Source organism: Ovis aries, chromosome X (assembly GCF_016772045.2).
Source record: "Ovis aries strain OAR_USU_Benz2616 breed Rambouillet chromosome X, ARS-UI_Ramb_v3.0, whole genome shotgun sequence".
Taxonomy (NCBI): domain Eukaryota; kingdom Metazoa; phylum Chordata; class Mammalia; order Artiodactyla; family Bovidae; genus Ovis; species Ovis aries.
This window is the reverse complement of record NC_056080.1, coordinates 78,068,967-78,082,732: the sequence shown is the minus strand read 5'-3', so window position 1 is coordinate 78,082,732 and position 13,766 is coordinate 78,068,967. Positions and strand designations below refer to the sequence as shown.

Below are 13,766 nucleotides of genomic sequence, written 5' to 3'. Positions count from 1 at the left end.
TGAAAAAAAGAGAAGGGAAAAGCCAAGGAGAAAAGGAAACATATAAGAATCTGAATGCAGACTTCCAAAGAATAGCAGGAAGAGATAAGAAAGCCTTCTTCAGCAATCAATGCAAAGAAATAGAGGAAAACAACAAAACGGGAAAGACTAGAGATCTTTTCAAGAAAATTAGAGATACCAAGGGAACATTTCATGCAAAGATAGACTCGATAAAGAACAGAAATGGTATGGACCTAACAGAAGCAGAAGATATTAAGAAGAGATGGCAAGAATACACAGAAGAACTGTACCAAAAGGATCTTCACGATGGTGTGATCATTCATTTAGAGCCAGACATCCTGGAATGTGAAGTTAAGTTGGCCTTAGAAAGCATCCCTACAAACAAAGCTAGTGGAGGTGATGGAATTCCAGTAGAGCTGTTTCATATCCTGAATGATGATGCTGTGAAAGTGCTGCACTCAATATGCCAGCAAATGTGGAAAACTCAGCAGCGGCCACAGGACTGGAAAAGGTCAGTTTTCATTCCAACCCCAAAGAAAGGAAATGCCAAAGAATGCTCAAACTAACGCACAATTGCACTCATCTCACATGCTAGTAAAGTATTGCTCAAAAGTCTCCAATCTAGGCTTCAGCAATACGTGAACTGTGAACTTCCTGATGTTCAAGCTGCTTTTAGAAAAGGCAGAGGAACCAGAGATCAAATTGCCAACATCTGCTGGATCATGGAAAAAGCAAGAGAGTTCCAGAAAAACATCTATTTTTGCTTTATTGACTATGCCAAAGCCTTTGACTGTGTGGATCACAATAAACTGTGGAAAATTCTGAAAGAGAAGGGAATACCAGATCAGCTGTCCTGTCTCTGGACAAATCTGTATGCAGGCCAGGAAGCAGCAGTTAGAACTGGACATGGAACAAGAGATTGATTCCAAATGGGAAAAGGAGTGCATCAAGGCTGTATATTGTCACCTTGCTTATTTAACTTCTATGCAGAGTACATTATGAGAAACACTGGGCTGGAAGCACCACAAGCTGGAATCAAGATTGCCAGGAGAAATATCAATAACCTCAGACATGCAGATGACACCACCCTTATGGGAGAAAGTGAAGAGGAACTAAAAAGCCTCTTGATGAAAGTAAAAGAAGAGAGTGAAAATGTTGGCTTAAAGCTCATCATTCAGAAAACGAAGATCATGGCATCTGGTCCCATCACTCCATGGGAAATAGATGGAGAAACAGTGGATACAGTGTCAGACTTTATTTTTTTGGGCTCAAAAATCACTACAGATGGTGATTGCAGCCATGCAATTAAAAGATGCTTACTCCTTGGAAGAAAAGTTATGAGCAACCTAGATAGTATATTCAAAAGCAGAGACATTATTTGCTGACTAAGGTCCATCTAGTCAAGGTTATGGTTTTTCCAGTTATCATGTATGGATGTGAGAGTTGGACTGTGAAGAAGGCTGAGCGCCGAAGAATTGATGCTTTTGAACTGTGGTGTTGGAGAAGACTCTTGAGAGTCCCTTGGACTGCAAGGAGATCCAACCAGTCCATTCTGAATGAGATCAGCCCTGGGATTTCTTTGGAAGGAATGATGCTGAAGCTGAAGCTCCAGTACTTTGGCCACCTCATGCGAAGAGTTGACTCACTGGAAAAGACTCTGATGCTGGGAGGGATTGGGGGCAGGAGGAGATGGGACGACAGAGGATGAGATGGCTGGATAGCATCACTGACTTGATGGACGTGAGTCTGAGTGAACTCCGGGATTTGGTGATGGACAGGGAGGCCTGGCGTGCTGCGATTCATGGGGTCACAAAGAGTCGGACACGACTGAGTGACTGAACTAAAAACCTGAACTGAATGCATTGTTGTGTTTTCCTTTCCATGTTATATGTAATGTGAAAAACAGGTAGCCACCTTATATCCTCAAGTTACCACCCATTCCAATCAGTGCAAATGGTATTTTTGCTTCCTTTACTAATAGATTTTAAAGTACATTTTTAAAATCAACCAAAAAAGGTACAAATGAAAATAATGTGACACCATCTTTCCCTCTATACTGAATCATGTCAATAATGTATTTTACTGTAGGCAGCTGTGGGGTATGTGTTTGGCAGTGGTGGCGGTGGTGTGTGTTTGCTGCCACACTTTAGGCTTCATTTCTTCTAAAAGATGACTGAGGCAATACCATCTCAACACAAAGCAAAAATATATATCAAATGACAAGATTTGATCATAGAAACAATTAAGAAAACAACAAGAATGATTTATAAATACAAACTTCGATTCATAAATGTGACCTTTACAAAATGTATTTCCATTCATTACCAATGCATAACAGACATTCCCACTGGCCAATGAATTTATAAATGCTATCTTAGGAAACTCCGAGGGTTTACTTTAATTGCTACCCACTTAGTAAGTGTTCATTAACATTTCAGTGAATGTACTCATATTTGCATTTACAAGTTAACCTCTTTATTTTATATAATAGATATTCTCTCTGGTATGTCAAAAGGGCATCAGGCAAAACAACTAGATTAGGGCATTGGAGAATTTTCATTACTTTCACTCTTTCACTAAAAACAAAAGCCTCTAATCCCCAGACATGTGGCCCCAATTTTCCTACACTCTATGGATCCAATATCTAGATAAAGGGGCCTCAGGAGTGAGGTTAAGGTTGACAATATCAAGTCAAGGGAGGAGAGGGTCAAGTTCCACAGTGCTAATATTAAGGAAATAAAAGAGGACACAGTTCAATTGATTTATATCAGCAAAAAATAGATAAGTAGGTTCTGGCAAACAATGGCCCAGAGGATTGTAGCCCCCCTCCATTATCCACAGTTTGAAAAGGAGGTGTTACAGATGCTTCAGATGCAAGACGATCAGCTCAGCAAGACAACCACTGAACACTGACCACCTTATGGTTGAATCCATCTGATACAAAAATTTTACAAATACTTCGTATGAAAGGCATAGCCAGTCAATCAGCACATGAATTGCCCCCACATTAATTGAGTCATTCAAGGGAAAAACCTGCCACAAAAATAATTGAAAAATAATGTATACTATTACATTCCATCTAAATTGCTACTATTTTAACCCATATTTTATTTCTTATTCTGTGATACAATTTATCCACTTTTTCCCTTAGGAATAAAATACACAACCTCGCAAACCATTTATATTAGTAAAATGAAAAGGTGACCTTTTAAAATTTAATAAAAATGTATAGAAATATTCTTTCAATATGCTAAGACTTATGAACGACTGCATCTTTCATTTCTTGAGGTTATTCTTTCCCTTTAGGATTCACTTTTTAATCTACCCATATTTCTCAGATACAAAAAAAAATGAAATGTGATCTGACCTTACTAAATTTTTCTGAAAATATATCTCATTTCTAATTTAAGTTACAGGCATGAAAATAGCAGTAACATTATATATTAAATTTGCCAAAATGGACTTAAGATTTGGAAGAAATTTTTGATGTTTGCAAAAAAGAACATGAGCTCTAAATAACTTTAAAAGTTTTCCCCTTAGTTATGTTTATCATCCTGGAGGGATTATATTAATTCTAGATTATCTGTGTTATTGAGCGGAAAAGTGATTGAAATGCAAAGTTAAATCTGATATTTTATTCTTGCTCCAGGTATTTTTTTTCTTTTCCTACCCTTATCTGTCTAGTGGAGAAGCAAACAGAGAAACAGCCAAAAGGCAGACAAGTAAGATGGAAGACAGTATGTGAGATTATCCTATATCTTTATAGCACTACCTCTGCAATGAAACAAACAACTTGTTCATAATGAAATAACCGGGCAAGTACTGGCTAGAGATGGGGTGTGTGTGTATATGAAAAATTATATTACATCATGAGAAATGCTGGACTGAATGAAGCACAAGCTAGAATCAAGATTGTCCAGAGAAATATTAATAACCTCAGATATGAAGATGATACCACCCTATGGCAGAAAGTGAAGAACTAAACAGCTTCTTGATGAAAGTGAAAGAGGAGAGTGAAAAATTTGGCTTAAAGTTCAACATTCAGAAAACGAAGATCATGGCATCCAGTCCCATTACTTTATGGCAAATAGATGGGGAAACAGTGACAGACTTTATTTTGGGGGGCTTCAAAATCACTACAGATGGTGACTGCAGCCATGAAACTAAAAGACACTTGCTCCTTGGGAAAAAAAAAAAAAACTATTACCAACCTAGACAGCTTATAAAAAAGCAGACATTACTTTACAGACCAATATCTGTCTAGTCAAAGCTATGGTTTTTCTAGCAGCCATTTAAGGATGTGAGAGTTGGACTATAAAAAAAAGCTGAAAGTGAAGTCGCTCAGTCATGTCTGACTCTTTGCGACCCCATGGACTGTTGTCTATCAGGCTCCTCTGTCAATGGGATTTTCCAGGCAAGAGTGCTGGAGTGGATTGCCATTTCCTTCTCCAGGGGATCTTCCCGAGCCAGGAATTGAACCTGGGTCTCCCGCTTTGCAGGCAGACGCTTTACCGTCTGAGCCACTAGGGAAGCCCCAGCCCGCCCAACACCCCCCCCCAAAAAAAAAAAAAAGCTGAGCACCAAAGAATTAATGCTTTTGAACTGTGGTGTTGGAAAAGACTCTTGAGAGCCCCATGGACAGCAAGGAAATCGAACCAGTCCATCCTAAAGGATATCAGTCCTGAATATTCATTGGAAGGACTGATGTTGAAGCTGAAACTCCAATACTCTGGCCACCCGATGCGAAGAACTGATTCATTTGAAAAGACCCTGATGCTGGGAAATATTGAAGGTGGGAGGAAAAGGGGATGACAGAGAATGAGATGGTTGGATGGCATCACCAACTCAATGGGCATCAGTTTGAGTAAACTGCAGGAGTTGGTGATGGAGAGGGAGGCCTGGCAGGCTGCAGTCCATGGGGTTGCAAAGAGTCAGACACAACTGAGTGACTAAACTGAACTGAAAGTCGTTCAGTCATGTCCAACTCTTTGTGACCCCATGGACTATACAACCCATGAAATTCTCCAGGCCAGAATACTGGAGTGGGTTGCCTTTCCCTTCTCCAGGGGACCTTCCCAACCCAGGGATCAAACCCAGGTCTCCCACATTGCAGCCAGATTCTTTACCAGCTGAGCCACAAGGAAATACCACAATGGGTAGCCTATCGTGTCTGACTCTTTGCAACCCAATGGACTATACAACCCATGGAATTCTCCAGGCCAGAATACTGGAGTGAGTAGCCTATCCCTTCTCCAGAGGATCTTCCCAACCCAGAAATCAAACCAGGGTCTCCTGCACCATAGGCAGATTCTTTACCAACTGAGCTATCAGGGAGAAGGGGCATTTCTTTTAAATTTTACCAAATTCTTTACAGTGATTAATCATCTCCTAACACTCAAAAGTTCCTTTTTTTTCCCAAAAATGCAAGCATTAACTGCCTTATGACCCAGCAATCCCACTGCCGGGCATACACACCGAGGAAACCAGAATTGAAAGAGACACGTATACCCCAATGTTCATCGCAGCACTGTTTATAATAGCCAGGACATCGAAGCAACCTAGATGTCCATCAGCAGATGAATGGATAAGAAAGCTGTGGTACATATACACAATGGAGTATTACTCAGCCATTAAAAAGAATACATTTGAATCAGTTCTAATGAGGTGGATGAAACCAGAGCCTATTACACAGAGTGAAGTAAGCCAGAAAGAAAAACACCAATACAGTATACGAACACATATATATGGAATTTAGAAAGATGGTAACAATAACCCTGTATGTGAGACAGCAAACGAGACAGATGTATAGAACAGTCTTTTCGACTCTGTGGGAGAGGAGGAGGGTGGGATGATTTGGGAGAATGGCATTGAAACATGTATAATGTCATATATGAAACAAATCGCCAGTCCAGGTTCGATGCATGATACTGGATGCTTGGGGCTGGTGCACTAAGATGACCCAAGGGGATGGTATGGGGAGGGAGGAGGGAGAGGGGTTCAGGATGGGGAACACGTGTATACCTGTGGCGGATTCATGTTGATGTATGGCAAAACCAATACAATATTGTAAAGTAAATAACCTCCAATTAAAATAAATAAATTTATATATTTTTTTAAAAAAAGAGTGTAAGCACCAGGGTCAGGACTTCTTGCCTGAAATCTTATAGCAAATGTATATGGCAGATTTTTTTCTTCGGAAAATCACATTACCATCCCCCATACTAGTGGTATAATATCTTGATCTATAACATTAGAATAACAACAGGACCCATCTCACATAGTTGTACAAATTAAATGAGATGGCGTGTGTGTATAGTACAGTATTAGACATTCAAATTATTCAATAAGTGTTATCTATTATTTTATAAATATAATCTCAAATAAATTTAGTATTATTGATCTATTTGTTTTTTTAATAATAATTCTTGGACTAAAATCAGACATTTCTTTTTTTCTATTTTATAAACTAAGGGGTATAAATGTTAACTCAAGGAAGCCTGGGTTCTAATAAATAATCAAGTTAATAAGTGACCAAGTTTCACTTCTTTTTTTGAATTTTGCCTATTTACATGCATATTTCCATTTAACAAACATATATTTAGTAACTATTAAAGGTGATATATAACGTTAGCCACTGGCAGGGAGGGGAGATGGCAGGGAATAAAACAAACTTGGATCACAAACAGCCCATAAACTTAGGTAAGAAGAAAGCAATTATTACATTATTCAGTATAGCTGTAAAGAATCATTATCACAGAGGCCAAATTTAAATGTATGGAGAACATATTCTAATATAATCAAGTAACAATTGTATTTTCTTGCATTTTGTAAATTCAGTACAGTACATCCTATCAGCATCCTATCAGTAGGAATGACCTGGCATATCCTCAAAAAGTAATTTGAGAGCAAGAAAGGAAGTCTGCTTTGCATACCAATGTGTTTCTGATTTATAGGGTTAACCAAACATTGTAATCATTATATTCAGTGCAGTTCAGTTCAGTCGCTCAGTCATGTCTGACTCTTTGCAACCCCATGAATTGCAGCACGCCAGGCCTCCCTGTCCATCACCAACTCCCGGAGTTCACTCAAACTCACGTCCATCAAGTCAGTGATGCCATCTAGCCATCTCATCCTCTGTCGTCCCCTTCTCCTCCTGCCCCCAATCCCTCCCAACATCAGAGTCTTTTCCAATGAATCAACTCCTCACATGAGGTGGCCAAAGTATTGGAGTTTCAGCTTTAGCATCAGTCCTTCCAAAGAACACCCAGGACTGATCTCCTTAGCACCCATATTTTTGCAATATATTGCTTTTTCACAGGTAAGCATTTGGTCCTGAATATTTCAGTCCTTTGGCTCATTAGGACTATAGAGTAAAAGATGAAATTCATTTTGGGTGAAAAATTTGTTTAGTCCTAACATTCCTGGGTGGCAACCAGGCATCCTATCAGCATTCATAAACATATGGACTATTACTTCTCTAGCACAGTAGTTTCCATTAATTTATTATACTTTTATGTAGTAAAGATCCAATATCTCTTTCATAGCCTGTCAGAACAGCAACAAATGATAGCAATCATAATGCTAAAAATTACAGCATAACATAAATATTTATCTAATTTGGAGTTTGTAATTTTGAAACTAAGTGAATCAGCTCTATGCTACATAAAATGAGTGAATGAACGAATAAATGAATACCAGTCCAGCAATTTAATTTCCAGATCAGCAGCCACAATTTCGATATTCCCCAAAAGATGTCACTGTACTGAATGTGCCAGCAGACTAGATCAAGACACATGTTGTAATTTTTCATACTTGACAATGACTCTGCTGATTGGGCTACTTCTTATGCATATAAATGTGGTTATAGAAATGGATGTGAAGCTGGTAATGTTTTCAACACAGTTTAGATGATTCACTTTTTCTTTCTATTATGATCATAGCCTCTGCCCTCAGGATCTTTCACATTCTATATACTGTTTCTTAGTTTGTGGTCTTCTTGGCACTTATTTCAGATACAGACTGCTCAATATTTACATATGCTGCCTACCCTTGATTTGCCTCAAATGTGGAAAAAGGTCAATTGAGATGTATTTAGGACTATTTGGAAATTGGCAGGCAGCAAATACCCAACAGTGGGAAAATGAGGAATCAAATGCATTCTCTAAAATACTATGACAAAAAAAATCAAATAATGTCATATTCAAACAGAATTTTTAGAAAGATATTTTGAGTAAATTATAGCTAAATACAACATTATTTTATAATTTCTTAGGTTGAAAAAAAGTGGGATTGCTTTATGACCATAATTTCACAATCAATTATTTTTTAATAAATCATTTTGCTGTTTCTTAAACTTCCCCAGTCAAGTTGTAAATGGAAAGCCTTTTTTTTTTTTCAGATATATCAACTGTCTTTATGTCATGGCCATATAATTTTAAGTCAGATTTCCCAAACAATAATAATAATAGTAATGGCTGACTATTATTGACTGTTTATTATATCAGACACTATGCTAAGTTATTTATATGCATAATGTCATTTAATTCTTACATCACACTTATTAGGCGAATAGTATTGTTACCTTCTTTTTAAAGGTAAGGAAAGTCATGTACAGAAAAGAAAAGAAAATAGGCTCACAGTCATAGAAATAGTTATATAACATCTTTGTGTGCCTACATCTAAATGCATTCACTCAGTATTCAATATAGCAGCTTTCACCTTTCTGTCATTGTAAAAGCACTAAATATGGACTCAGAAAAGTTATATTTCTATTCTGATTCTACTGCTAATTCCATACACTTGTATTCATGCTTAGTCACTTCAGCCATGCTCAACTCTTTGCAACCCTATGGACTGCAGACCATCTGGCTCCTCTGTCCATGGGGTTCTCCAGGCAAGAATACTGGAATGGGTTGACACGCCCTTCTCCAGGGTATCTTTCCAACCCAGGGATCGAACCCCCATCTCTTTCTTGCATTGGCAGGCTGGTTCTTTACCAACAGCACCACCTGGGAAGCCCTCCATATTCAAGCATACAATTTCATAGTCTATGACTCAGTCGCATTATCAGCAAAAATGTTAAGATAAATACTCCACTCTGTCTACCTCAAAGGATTTAATATGTTAATAGTCACCAAAAATTTTTAAAATTTATATGGTACTATGTATGCTTAAGAGACTAATCATCATCAACAAGAAAATGGGAGGGGGTGGTCCTAAGATGGTGGAAGAATAGGATGGGGAGACCACTTTCTCCCCCAGAAATTCCTTAAAAGATCATTTGAATGCTGAGCAAATACATCAAAACAACTTGTGAATGCTGGCAGAGGACACCAGGCAACCAGAAAGGCAGCTCATTCTCCTTGAAAGGAGGTAGGACAAAATACAAAAGACAAAAAGAGAGACAAAAGAGTTAGGTATGGAGACCCATCCTGGGGAGGGAGTCGTGAAGGAGGAAAAGTTTCCAAACACCAGGAAACCCTCTCACAAGCAGGTCTGTGAGGAGTTCTGGAATCTCAGAGGGCAAGATAAACGAGAGGCCAAAAAAAAAAAAAAACACAGACTACACACCTAGACGCCACTCCCAGTGGAGAGGTAGCCAGGACACTTGTGTCCACCAGCAGAGAGCAGGGGCAGAACAAGGAGATTCGAGCTGCAAGGTTAGGGTGCAGACTGGGCCTGAATGCCCTGAGGACAATCTGAGGTAGCTAAAGTGAGACAGTACTCAAAACTGTGAAATAGCCAGAGAGAAAAAGAGAGAGAAAACCTTCCTGCAAAAAGCTCTGAGGCACAGCCTAGCCTGCTCACAGAACAAAGGACTGAGCAAATATCAAAGGAGAGCTAGCTGGCTGCAGAAGGCCCCTCCTCCTGCCAGAGGCAGACAGGCAGGCGGGCCACAGTCAGAGCCAGAAGATGACGGGTCATCTCAGCCCTAGAGACGGCATCCTCCACCAAACTGTGAGCAGGCTTCCAGTCACTAACCAAGTTTTCCTGGGATCCTGGATGGTTGACATCCACCAGGAGGGTCACAGTCAGAGATCAGGTCTGCAGAGGAGACACATGGCACATCTGAGACGGCACTCTCGCACCACACCCAGAAAACCGAGGGACTGGGACCGGGGAGGTGATAAGATGCACCAGACACCTGGAAGAGTGCTTGCCAAGAACGTGGCCACATGAGCTCCTCAGACGTGGGAAGGGCACAAAATGCAGGCCCAACCGAGTTAGTGCCTCTGTGGAGTACCCGAGAAAAGGAACCTGAACGGCTTAGACCAGCAAAGAGTGTGCAACCCATGGCCCGCTTTAGACATTTCCCCTGCAGAGGAACCTGGAGCCTGAGCAGTGTAGAATGGGAAAGCACACAAGCCATGAGTGGGGGCAAACCCAGTGTGGCCCAGACATTGCAAGCACTACCCGCACATGCCAGCGATATTTTTTTGCAGTGTTCCTCCCTCCCCACAGCACAACTGAACAAGTGAGCCTAAATAAGTGATCTCCTACACCCCCTTGTGTCAGGGTGGAAATTAGACACTGAAGAGACTTGCAGAGGAAGCCAAAATAAACAAAGAAGGAATTGCTCTGGAAGTGACAGGTGCAACAGATTAAAACCCTGTAGTTATCATTGACTACATTGGAAGGGGCCTATAGACCTTGAGAAGAAATATAAGCTGGAACAAGGAACTATTTGAAACTGAACTGACCCCACACTGCCTTCAACAACTCCAGAGAAATTCCTAGACACATCTTACTGTTATTATTTTTTAATTTTTAATTATTTTTAAAAATTTTAAGTTCTTTACTACTCTTTTAATTTTCATTTTCATAACATAATATTGCCTTCCAAAAACATCCTATTTATAAAGCAAGTTTCATATATATATATATATATTTTATAATTTTTGTGACTTTCTTTTTTTTTAATCTTGTATTTTTGAGAGTCTAACCTCTACTATAGATTTTTAATTTTTTGATTTTTGATTTTTGTTATTAATTTTGTACCTTTATGAATCCAATCTTCAGTACTCATTTTTATTTAGGAGTGTTATTACTGGCTTTATTGCTCTCTCTCACCCTTCTGACTCTCCTTTTTCTCCCCCAGGTCACCTCTATCTCTTCCCTTCCCATTCCCTTCTATACCCAACTCTGTGAATCTTTTTGGGTGTTCTGAGCTGTGGAGAACACTTAGGGAACTGATTACTGGCTAGATCTCTCTCTCTCCTTTTGACTCCCCCTATTCTCCTCCTGTTCACCTCTATCTCCTTCCTCCCTCTTCTCTTCTCTATGTAAATCTGTGAACTTCTCTGAGTGTTCAAGACTGTGTAGAGCACATAGGGAATTGATTACTGGCTAGATTGCTCTCTTTCCTTTTGATTCCCCCTCTTCCCCTCCTGGTTACCTCTATCTCCCTCCTCCTAATTTTCTTCTCCATGTAACTCTGTGAACCCCTCTGGGTGTCCGTTGCTGTACAGAATCTTTTTTCACCATTAATCTAGATGTTTTATCATCAATGCTGTATGGATGTAGAAGTTTTGAGGTTACTGTAAGAATAAGACTGAAAGCCAGAGGCAGGAGGCTTAAATCCAAAATTTGAGAACTCAGAGAACTCCTGACTCCAGGGAACATTAATTGACAAGAGCTCACCCAAAAGCCTCCTTACCTACACTGAAACCAAGCTCCACCCAAGAGGCAACAAGTTTCAGAGCAAGACATACCAAACTAATTCTTCCACAATGCCAAAACATAACTGTGAGCATTAAAATACAGGCGGCTAAAAGTCATATGAAATCCATAGAAAGCTCAGAACTCACTACTGGACACTTCATTGCACTCGAGACAGAAGAGACCAGCTCCACCCACCAGAAGACCAATACAAGCTTCCCTAACCAGGAAACTTTGACAAGCCACTCGTCCAACCCCACTCAGAGGGAGCAACTTCCACAATAAAGAACCACAAACTACCAACATACAGAAAGGCCACCCCAAACACAACAATCTAAACAAGATGAAAAGGTAGAGAAATATTTACCAAGTAATGGACCATGATAAATGCCCACCAAACCAAACTAAAGAGGAGGAGATAGGGAGTCTACATGAAAAAGAATTCAGAATAATGAGGGTAAAAATGATCCAAAATCTTGAAAACAAAATTGAGTTACAGATAAATAGTCTGGAGACAAGGATTGAGAAGATGCAGAAAATGTTTAACAGGGACCTAGAAGAAATAAATAAGAGCCAATCAATAATGAATAATGCAATAACAGAGATCAAAAGCACTCTAGAGGGAACCAACAGTAGAATAACTGAGGTAGAAGATAGGATAAGTGAGGAGGAATATAGAATGGTGGAAATAAATGTAGCAGAGATAACAAAAGAAAAAAATAATAATTAAAAGAAATGAGGACAACCTGAGACACCTCTGGGACAATGTTAAATGCCCCAACATTTGAATCATAGGAGTCCCAGAAGAAGAAGACAAAAAGAAAGGCCACAAGAAAATACTTGAGGAGATAATAGTTGAAAATTTCCCTAAAGTGGGGAAGGAAATAGCCACCCAAGTCAAAGAAACCCAAGTTAAAGAAACCCAAACAGGATAAACCCAAGGCAAAACACCAGAAGACACGTTTATCAAATTAATTAAGATCAAACACAAAGAGCAAATACTAAAAGCATCAAGGGGAAAACAACAAATAGTACACAAGGGGATTCCCATAAGGATAACAGCTGATATTTCAACAGAAACTCTTCAGGCCAGAAGAGAATGGCAGGACATAGTTAAAGTGATGAAAGAGAAAAACTTACAATCCAGATTACTGTGCCCAGCAAGGATGTCATTCAAATATGAAAGGGAAATCAAAAGCTTTACAGACAAGTGAAAGCCGAGAGAATTGAGCACCACCAAACCAGCTCTTCAACAAATGCTAAAGGATCTTCTCTAGATAGGAAACACAGAAAAGGTGTATAAACTTGAACCCAAAACAACAAAGTAATTGGCAACAGGATCATACTTATCAATAATTACCTTAAATGGAAATGGGATGAATGTCCCAACCAAAAGTCAAAGACTGGCTGAATGGATACAAAAATAAGACCCCTATATATGCTGTCTACAAAGACCCAATGCAAAACAAGGGATACATACAGATTGAACGTCAAGGGCTGGAATAAGATATTTCAGGCAAATGGAGACAAAAAGAAAGAAGGAGTAGCAATACTCATTTCAGATAGAATAGACTTTGAAATACAGGCCGTAAAAAGAGACAAAGAAGGACACTACATAATGATCAAAGGATCAATCCAAGGAGATATAACAATTATAAATATATATGCACCCAACATAGGAGCACCACAATATAAAAGGCAAAAGCTAATGAGTATGAAAGGGGAAATTAACAGTAACATGATAAGAGTGGGAGACTTTAATGCCCCACTCATACCTATGGATAGATCAACTAAACAGAAAATTAACAAGGAAATACAAACTTTAAATGATATAATGTACCAATTAGACCTAATTTATATCTACAGGAAAATCACCCAAAACAATGAATTTCACCTTTTATTCAGGTGAATATGAAATCTTCTTCAGGATACATCACAGTCTAAAGATGGCAGAGGAATAGGATGGGGAAACCACTTTCTCCCCAACAAATTCATCAAAAGAACATTTAAACCCTGAGTAAATTCCACAAAACAACTTCTGAATGCCAGCAGAGGACATCAGGCACCCAGAAAAGCAGCTCATTGTCTTTGAAAGGAGGAAGGAAAAA

General features: G+C 39.2%; 1 protein-coding gene and 1 non-coding gene across 4 annotated transcripts in view; both read right to left on the bottom strand.

Moving 5' to 3' along the window:
* DACH2 (dachshund family transcription factor 2) overlaps positions 1-13,766 on the bottom strand; it is a 697,738-nt gene that overhangs the window by 361,750 nt on the left and 322,222 nt on the right. The gene's annotated exons all lie outside the window — the stretch shown is intronic.
* On the bottom strand, positions 4,459-4,530 carry TRNAC-GCA (transfer RNA cysteine (anticodon GCA)). Its single transcript has one exon. It is a non-coding gene; the product is annotated as a tRNA-Cys (tRNA).